Source organism: Gossypium arboreum, chromosome 12, assembly GCF_025698485.1.
Source record: "Gossypium arboreum isolate Shixiya-1 chromosome 12, ASM2569848v2, whole genome shotgun sequence".
Taxonomy (NCBI): Eukaryota; Viridiplantae; Streptophyta; class Magnoliopsida; order Malvales; family Malvaceae; genus Gossypium; species Gossypium arboreum.
Genome location: NC_069081.1, coordinates 33,163,095 through 33,173,126, shown reverse-complemented (window position 1 = coordinate 33,173,126; position 10,032 = coordinate 33,163,095). Strand labels below are relative to the sequence as shown.

The 10,032-nt window shown below is 32.1% G+C and overlaps 1 non-coding gene across 1 annotated transcript; it reads left to right on the top strand.

Moving 5' to 3' along the window:
• The first annotated feature begins 422 nt into the window (after positions 1-422).
• Positions 423-529, top strand: LOC128286355 (small nucleolar RNA R71). The gene has a single exon (XR_008276898.1). It is a non-coding gene; the product is annotated as a small nucleolar RNA R71 (small nucleolar RNA).
• Positions 530-10,032: the final 9,503 nt, after the last annotated feature.

Below are 10,032 nucleotides of genomic sequence, written 5' to 3'. Positions count from 1 at the left end.
AAAATTTTTGCTAAAGCCCAAGTTTGAAACCAAGATTTCTCTAACACTTCTCAGGGCTATTAACCACCAAAGCAGACATTTAATTGTGTCATTTCATTGCACAATTAAATACCTATATACAACCTCCTTACGGACCCGCACTCAAGGCCTAATACTTCTAGGCCCAAATTCGGGGTGTTACATAAGTGTTCTACTTGATTAGAGAGCATGGTGATCGAATTGATGTTATAAACGCCAGTTTTTTTCGTTGGCTTTGTCCTCATAACTTGCCACTATAGTTATTCAGTGACATCTCCTCTATAAACTCAGAGGCATCTTTAGGTGTTTTATTATTGATGGTTCCGCCAACAGCTGCATCAACCTTTTGTCGAGTCGAAGGATTCAGGCCATTATGGAACGTTTGAACCTGTAGCCAAAGCGATAACCCATGGTGAGGGCACCTTCTCAAAAGGTCCTTGTATCTCTCTCATGCATCGTAGACTATTTCTAAATCCATCTACACAAAAGAAGAGATATCATTACGTAATTTAGTTGTTTTAGCCGGCAGAAAATATTTTAGTATAAATTTTTCGGTCATTTGTTCCCATTTAGTAATTGACCCTTGTGGTAACGAGCTCAACCACTGTTTAGCTTTGTTCCTCAATGAAAAAGGGAATAACCGAAGATGAATGGCATCATCAAAGACACCTTTAATTTTAAATGTATCGCATAGTTCTAAGAAGTTGGCTAAGTGAGTGTTGGGATCCTCATCCTGCAAACCATCAAACTGAACAAATTGTTGTATCATTTGAATAGTGTTAGGTTTTAATTCAAAAGTATTTGCAGGTACAGAGGTCTAATAATGCTCGATTCAGTTCCTGTTAAAGAAGGTTTAGCATAATCATACATAGTGCGTGGAGCAGGATTTTGATTAACCGTAATTGCAGGAGGTAGTGATTGCCTTGGTTTTCAGCCATCTCTTCGGTTGGGGGTTGAATATCGTCTTCTTGCTCATTCTCTGTGTATCTTAAGCTTCATCTTATTTCTCTTTGATTTCTGTGAACTGTACGATCGATTTCTTCATTAAAAAGTAATGGTCTTGATGGGTTTCTTTTAATCATAAATTATAAAAACCTGCCAAGAGAAGGAAAAAGTAAATTAATAAATAATAATAAATTAAAGTGCATGAAAAATAAATGGCTAAAGTAATAAAAATTGAGTGTTCCATATATTTCAGTTCCTCGGCAGCGACGCCAAAAACTTGATCGCGTGGTTTCATGATAGGTTTTAAATATTTATAATTACTCATTCTTAAACTAATTATTATCCCGATGTAGGAAAGTGTACCTATCGAACAGTAGTATAGTTTTAGCAAGACCGGATTGTCGAACCCAAAGGAACTAAAAGTACTAGTAATGACTGTCTTTTTATTATCTAGCCTAAGAATAAAGAGGTTTTTTTGTTCTAACTAACTAATTATCTAAACTAAGAACGCACAGAGAATGGAATTGGGGAATTACTTTTGGAAAAATCGATTGAATGAAGACAATACCTAAGGAAAAATCCACCTAGACTGTACTTGTTATTCTGGCTCCAAATTAGACTATTTATTCATTTAACTTATTCCGTAGAGATCCATGAGTTATGTTATTACCCCTATTCAAGACTAATAACGTCTAATCCCTAGACTGAATAACCGAGAATTTTCTCTAATTAACATTCTGGGGTTACAGTAACTCGATCTATGGATCCCCTTATTAGGTTTCACCCTAATCCGACAAAATCTTGTCACCCTATGTCTAGGCGCGTAATCAACTCCGCTTAATTATGAAAAATGTACTCTTAGACACTATTCCTCCTCTGAATAAGAGTTGTTTTGAATCGGTATCCTTGGATATCAAAACAAGAATTAAGAATAAGTCAAATATTTATCATACAGTTCAGAAAATAATAACAAGATTCGTCTTAGGTTTCGTTCCCCTTAGGTATTTAGGGGATTTAGTTCATAACTAAGTAAGAAAACATCTCAGAATAATAAAGAATACAAAACATAAAGAAAACCTAAAACTCCTGAAGGGGAATTGAGGAGAGATCTTTAGTCTTGATGATGAATCTAACTTCTGAGATGAATCAATCGGCTTTCTTGGAGTAATTCCTTACCCCCTCCTCTGTCCTCCTTTTTTCTTCCTCCTCTAGCGTGTATTTATAGGCTTTGGAAAACCTAAAAGCCCTCAAAATTAGCCTTGTCTGAATTGGACTCAACTTGGGCTCGGCAGGGACACGCCCGTGTGCGATTACTTCAGGTCATGCTCGAGCCTGCCAAATTGACACGGCCATGTGGTCTGCCCATGTGAGGAGGTCCAGGCTGTGTTGATTTCGTACTTTGGCCCATTTTCTCCATTTTTGGCCCGTTTCTCGTTCTTTCGCTCTCCTATGCTCTCTTAAGTGTAAAACATGAAATTAAAGCATTAGGAGCATCAAATTCACCAATTCTAATGGAAAATCATCCATAAAATGCATTAAACATGGGGTAAAAATATGTATAAATTACGGTTTATCAAGTAAAAACACAACTTTTACCTTTTACACGATTTAGTCCTTTTTTGAAATTGGACTAGAAATAGCTAAAATTAACTTACCAAAAGTTACATGCACTTATAAAATTATATTATAACACATAAAATAACATCAAAATAATTTTCTTCGGCCTCGGAATAGTGGTTCCGAAACCACTGTTCCTACTAGGCCCAAAATCGGGCTATTACAACACTATCCCTTGTCTGGATGTCGATGCCATGTCCCAGACATGGTATTATACTGGCTCTCATAGTGCGGCCGAAGCATGTCCCAGACATGTCTTACACTGGTGCACAGATCACCCAATGTCTTGGCACAAATATCCAATTCATATCCTAAGGTTCAATGGGATATTTCTACTATCTCAAATATTACAAGGCATTCTTAGTTTATAACTTAACAATTCATACAATATCAATTCAATGACAAATGAATACAAGTATTAACAATGTAGTTGTACTATTTACATACAACTTACCTTAGACTACAAAAAGTGCTTGACTAAACGGCTTAATCAGATTGCTTGGCTTTGCCTCGATTTAGGCTCGGTCTTAGAAAATCTTGATCTATATTAACAATATACATCCTTTTAGTCACTAAACACAATCAAGCATTCATAAATTCACAACTTTGGTAAAATGACCATTTTGCCCCTAGTCCTTGGCAAAATGATCATTTTACCCCTATGCCCGAAAATTAATTTTTATCGAATTTCTTCATATTTCTAGCCTAGATATACTCTTTTTATTACTAGAGCAATCCAATATTTTCACTATATCACACACTTATTACTTAATTTGTAACTTATGCAAACTAGCCCCTTTAGGTGTTTTCATGCTAACACCTTTCACAAAAGTCGTTTATAACACAACTAGGACTCATATTTTCCATAAAAACTCAGCATATAACAAAAATACATCCATGGAAAAATCCTAAAATCTTAACTATTTTGTAAGATATCACCCTCATTTGAAAGCTCATGCTTCAAGGGTCTCAAAAATATAAAAATCTTAAAGTAAACTCATTAAAATCACTTACTTATGAGTGCTTTAAGTTGCTACATATTTTTTAGCTTTCAAACCCCCCTTTTAGCTGATATTTTCGGTGGTAGAGAAGAAGATGAGAAGGTGATATCATCTTTTCTTATTTTATTACTATATTAGTCAAATTAGCCACCAAACCCAACCAAACTTGGACTTTTTGACCAATTTGTCTCCCATGGCTGACCAAGCACTCTAAAAAGGGCCTTATTTCCCTTTAAATACTCCAAATTTTGATTCTCTAGCTATTTAACACATTTGGGTACTAAAAGGTAACTTTTGCTTTTTATGCGATTTAGTCCTTTATCGCAATCGGGCTTGAAATCATTAAAATTAACTCACTAAATTTTTCATGCACTGATATAATCATGCTATAATGTCATAATTATAATAAAAATAATAATTTTTTTATCTTCAAATTTATGGTCCCGAGACCATTTTTCCGACTAAGCCCTAAATCGGGTTATTACAAAGAGAGAGGGGAAACATTCAAGGCTTAATTGGGTAAGTTCTCTTGTCCCGTTTTTAGTAATTTTGGTATTTTTGAAATTGGGATAGCTTAATCTCTCTATTTGAGGGATTAATTTGAAAAGTTATCATGGTATGAAAATGGGTCATGGATGTATTATGCTGGAAATTAGAAATTTATGGTAGAAAATGAAAGATTATTGATAGATAAACAACTTTTACAAAGTGATTTTTGATGAAAACATGATTAGGGAGTAAAATGAAAAGTTGTAAAATTTGATGAAAAATTCTGATATTTTATAGATACATGTGCTGGAAAATTTGTAATAGGGCTTTGGTTCAACTTGGAATAGGGAGTAATTTGCACAAGTTTCATTTTCCGAGCCTAGGGACAAAATCAAAATTTATGGAAAAGTTAGGGGGAAAATGGTAATTTTGCCTAGGACGTAAATTGAGTCCATTTAAATATGAAATGTATGAAATTTATGGTTAAATTCATTTATATAGATCTTGACAACACTAATTCAAGGTTAGATCAAGGAAAAGAAAAAGATTTCTGATTAGTAGACTTTTACGCGAACAAGTGTCGAGGTAAGTTCGTGTAACTTAATCCGGCATGTAAATATGTTTAATTGAAAGTTGTGTTGTATGGTATGTGATTTATATTGATGTACATTACTTGAATGTTATAATCAGAAACTTAATACATGCTTGAAATGGTGATGAAGGGTTAAGTCCTGATTGACTATTGAATTCCGATGATTGTATGCACTTTCCTGAAACAAATAGGGTCTTGCATTTGTTGTGGGCCAGATTTAGCTCGGACGAATAATCCCAATGACCTTGTAGTAACAAGGATTTTTCCTAGACTATTAATCCTAATTGAGCTCCTCTGAGCATACGTTACATAAAGGATTTAGCCTAGACTGGTAATCCTATTAAACGATATGTGGCTCGAGAGAGTGTTTCTTGGTTAAGTGCCCTAAAGGGGTACCTTTGAATAAGAAATTGATGGATTATCAAATCGTACACTTCAAGTGTACTACTTGTGCATCTATTGTGATTCAATGATTCAACGGACATAAAACTCTTGACATGGCACAAGAATTTTGAGATGAATTGATAATGACTTGAAAGAATATTGCTTGATGAACTCATCTATGTTACTTGATTGATGTGAAGATTTTGGTAACTAGCATATTTGATTGCATGTATGTGGTTAGGCAAATTTAGCCAAATGAATGGAAACATAACATTGTATGCCTAGATTTACTAAGCAAGATTGGTAAGTTTAGTTTTCGTTATACGAACTTGCTAAGCATGTAATGCTTACCCTTTATTTTCCCCTGTTTTATAGTGCTCGGAAGCTCGTGAAGGTTGAAAGATCATCGGAGCATTGTCACACTATCAACTGGCATTTTGGGTATATTTAGTGAAATCATTTTGGGTATAATGGCATGTATAGGACAACTTGGCCAATAGTGGCTTGAAAATGTTATTTTGTAACCTAGGCTCCGTTTGTTTGCCAGTAAAATATTTTCTAGAATATTATTTACTTTTCTAGAAATGATTTATTTTTTTGGTGTTTGGATGAATTTGTGTAAAATATTTTCTTTTGTTTGGTAGATTTCCTAAATATATTTCATAAAATCTGTTTTAAATTAAACAAATATATATTTAAGAATTTAGGGTCCATTTCATTGTTTAATTGAGTTTATTATATATATTAATAAATTTATATTTTAAATTATTTTTACATATATTGCAATGATTTATTTATTAATAAATAAATCAAATTAAATATATAATAATACTCAAATATTAAGCTATAATATTAACTGTCATAAATTGAACACAACCAAAGTCAAATAAATTATTTCTAATTGTGTTATAAAAAAATAAAAACAAGGATTGAATAATTATAAATTAAAAAATAAAAACAAGGATTGAATAATTATAAATTAACTTCCAAACCAAATTAATATTAGAAATTAATAATATTATCTAAATGCATAATTAGTAGTACACCACATGATAACAACAACATTGTCCAAATGCATAACTAATATTACACCACATTAAAGTATCAATATCTTCAACTTTGAGAAAATTTTTGAAGCCAAATTATACTTAGCATAAATATACTTAAAATTATAGTTTTCTACATCAAATTATCTATGTGAGTGTATTAAGAGCTTCAAAACATACAATAATGTTTTCATTTCAACAATTTCTTCGAGTTCTTTGACCAACCATTAGTATTAGCTTATCTTAAGAAACCAACATGACATTAGGCTTGAAATACAAAACTGTGCATTATCACTAAAATGCTCAGGAGTCTCCTTATCCTTCCCTCTTATATCCAACAAAGCCTGGATCTAGCTCATGCACACCAAAAGACAAGATGGTAAACACAAGACACAGATCTAAGGATACAAATATACTCATCCATTATATCATGGTTCTTCTGGATAGAACAACATAGAGTAGTAATAAATTGCATATATTATGGAATGTGTAGCACTCCTAACCTGAATCCATCGCTGGAATGGGGTTATGAGGCATTACCAGACCAGACACAACTTCCAAACGTTTACATAAACTCTTAGGTCATTATGAATGCATATATAATAATAATTAAATCACAAAGTAAAATTTTACGAAACATTAACATTAACATTAAATAAACATCTCATTTCATACTCGAACCCTATTATATTAAAAAATAATCATGTTTCCTTATAACTTGAATTATTATTCATTTGGTCTTTTTTTTTTTAAATCTTAGTCGAATATAAAGTTTAATGCAACTTATAGAATGAGTAAAACATACAAACTACAGTACACTTCAAACACATATTAAAAATCATACATAAATAGAACTCACAGAACCAAGTACACATAATCTTATCAATTTGATCTTATCATATTCGGCACATGTACATTAACACATAACCAACCAGTTTATAATCATAATTTAGGGACTGACCTATACACTACTCAACATTCATCAATTATCAAGTAGGACATTTATACATCACATAAAAACTCATATTATCTTCATGATTTACTAATGCACAAGTCACCTTACATTTGGTCATTTTTCAATGCATTTAGCCGAATACAAATTTTTTTAACAAATATGCTTTAACAATTGTTCACTTTCAACTTTATTCAACCAATTTACAAATCTATACATTTCAAAGGTCTAAACTAATATATAATTATATATATCAAACACAATTTGTATAGCATTTTCACGACTTATAACCGAATAAAAACATGATAAGATTACCTATTAGCAATATAACAAAGATCATAATTATAACTAATTTAAAAACCATATATTTGACTAAGTATTTAAGTATACATTTTACTAAGATTTATGTCATATGAAATTTATTACAACATATGATTATATATATAGGCCAAATCATGTTAAATACATATACTATACATTTACCATAATACAACTCAAAACCAACTTACTTTTCATTAATTCGAAATAATAAACCATTCATAAAAACAATTCATACCATATAACATGTATTTCAAAATAAAATCCAACCATGTTTGCGTATTGTAATATCCCGAATTAGGGCCTAATCGGAATAGTGGTTTCGTGACCACAAATTCGAGATAGAAATAATTATTTTATAATTATTTTTATGTTTAGGATAAGATTGCATGATTGTGTGAAAATTTCGTGATGAAATCCTATGCCTAAAGTGCTTAAATTGAAATTAGGGACTAAATCGAATAATTTGCAAAACTTGCATTCTAGGAGTTTTTAGTATGAAATTGTTTTGGAATATTAATGATGAGGTCTTAAATAGAAAATTTACCAATTTCTAAGTCTATGGACAATAATTGGACATGGATGGAATTTTTGGAAAGTTTAGTAGTAAGGGCATTTTCGTTATTTAGTTATTAAAATGAATTAAAAACAAAATTAAAAGCCAATTTTTGTCCATCTTCTTCATTAGGCCGAAATTTCAAGGGTTCTCCATGGTTAGGGTTTGTTTCAACCTTTCAAGCTCCATAGTAAGTGATTCCAAGCCCCGTTTTTAATGTTCTTTACGTTTTTGGAACCCCGGTAGCTCGATTAAGCTTATGCTAGCAATAATTCAACCTAGGGTTCATATTTGGAAAGATACCCATAGGTGAAATTTGTGTACTTTGGTGTTTTATGATAGAATATGAGGTTTTAAATTATGTTAGACAACTTGTACTACTCGGTTTTAAGCGAAAACGAGTAAAAGGGCTTAATCGGTAAAAATACCTAATAGTCATAAGTACATGTTATAGTGTGAATTTGATGTTTCCATAGAAGGGAAAAATGATCAGCATGTCATAAAACATAAGAATAAGGGATGAAGTTTAATTCCCGAGCCTAGGGGCAAAAGTGTAATTATGCAAAAGTTTAGGGGCAAAAATGTAATTTTTCCAAAGTTTACATTAAATGTTGTTTTGATGAATTATTAACTAAGATTAATTTGACATTATAGATCAAGAGAAATGAGATTCAAGTCACAATCGAGGGAAAACAAAGTTTACGAAGAATAGGCTCGATTGCTAATAATTTTATACCGAGGTAAGTTCATGTGTAAATGTAGTAACATAATTGTCATTTTAAGCAATTTAATGTTGTTTATATGATATGATGTTGATTATTATGATGAAATATTATGCTTTGTGGTTATTGTTGAATAATATGTAATTATGTGAATTACTTGATGAGTATGAACTATCACTGAAGTACCGATTTCGATATTCCATGGAAGACGGAAAAGATGTGTGATCGAGGAAAACGCCCGTTTGAACCTTGGGAATAGATTAGAATACCAGTGACATGTCACTAGGATGGTTGAGTTTCGAACTCGTTGAGTTGAGTCTGAGTTCGTGAGATGTAACTAGGCATCCGAGCTCGTTGAGTTGAGTCAGAGTTCACTTATGGATGCGAACGCTCGAGCTCGTTGAGTTGAGTCCGAGTTCACTTATGGGCGAGTTACATGGTAGCTTGGCTACATAAGTTCCGCAGGCTATTGAGTTTGTCTAGCTGCGGGTATGGCTCTTATGTTCATGAGATCCGCGTATTCGAATTATATTCCGATGTGTTCAACGGGTGAATCTTACGTGAATAAGAAGAAGGCCTAAAATGAAGGTGACATGTTGGTAAGTGTGGTAAATGAGAAAATTTGACAGGTATGTGCTTAAACCCTCGGGTTGAAAACTTGGTATGATGAAATCGTGGAAGATATTAAATGTAAATGAAACATGAATGTCTTGGTGTTGGTTATGCAAATGATGTTTTATGTGAGATTGTGTGATTATGTTACTTGCTATTTGCATGTGAACTTACTATGCATTTGTGCTTACTCCCTTCTTTTCTTTCATTGTAGTTTTGACAAGTCAGCTTGAGAATCGGGATAGGTCGAAGACTCGTTCACACTATCTGAAGGCTTAAATTGGTAAAATGGCTTGTGTATTTTGAATGTGGCATGTATGGCAAAACACTCACTTTGTGTAATTGATCTTATGATATGGCTATGGTTTGGTAAGAAAATGGTTTATAAATGATTAGCCATTGGAATGGCCAATCTAAGTCATATTTGATGTTATGTATGTTTAAAATGCTATTTAGTCCATGAAAATCCTTAGTAAAGTGAAATTTGCCATAAAATAGAATCTGACAGCAGTAGTGATCTAAATTTGAAAAATCACTAAAAATAGTAGAAATGAAATTAAATGATGAGTAAGTTATTAAATTGAATCTTAATGAGTCTATTTTGATATGTATTGAACAAAACAGGTATATAAATTATATTTTATGAGATATTTGAATTTTTGTGAAACAGGTCTAAAGTGATTTCTGGATCCCCTGTTCTGACTTTAAAAATTCATCATAAATTGTAAAAAAAAAAATTAGAAGTCATTATTTATATGTACAGATTCCTTATTGAGTCTA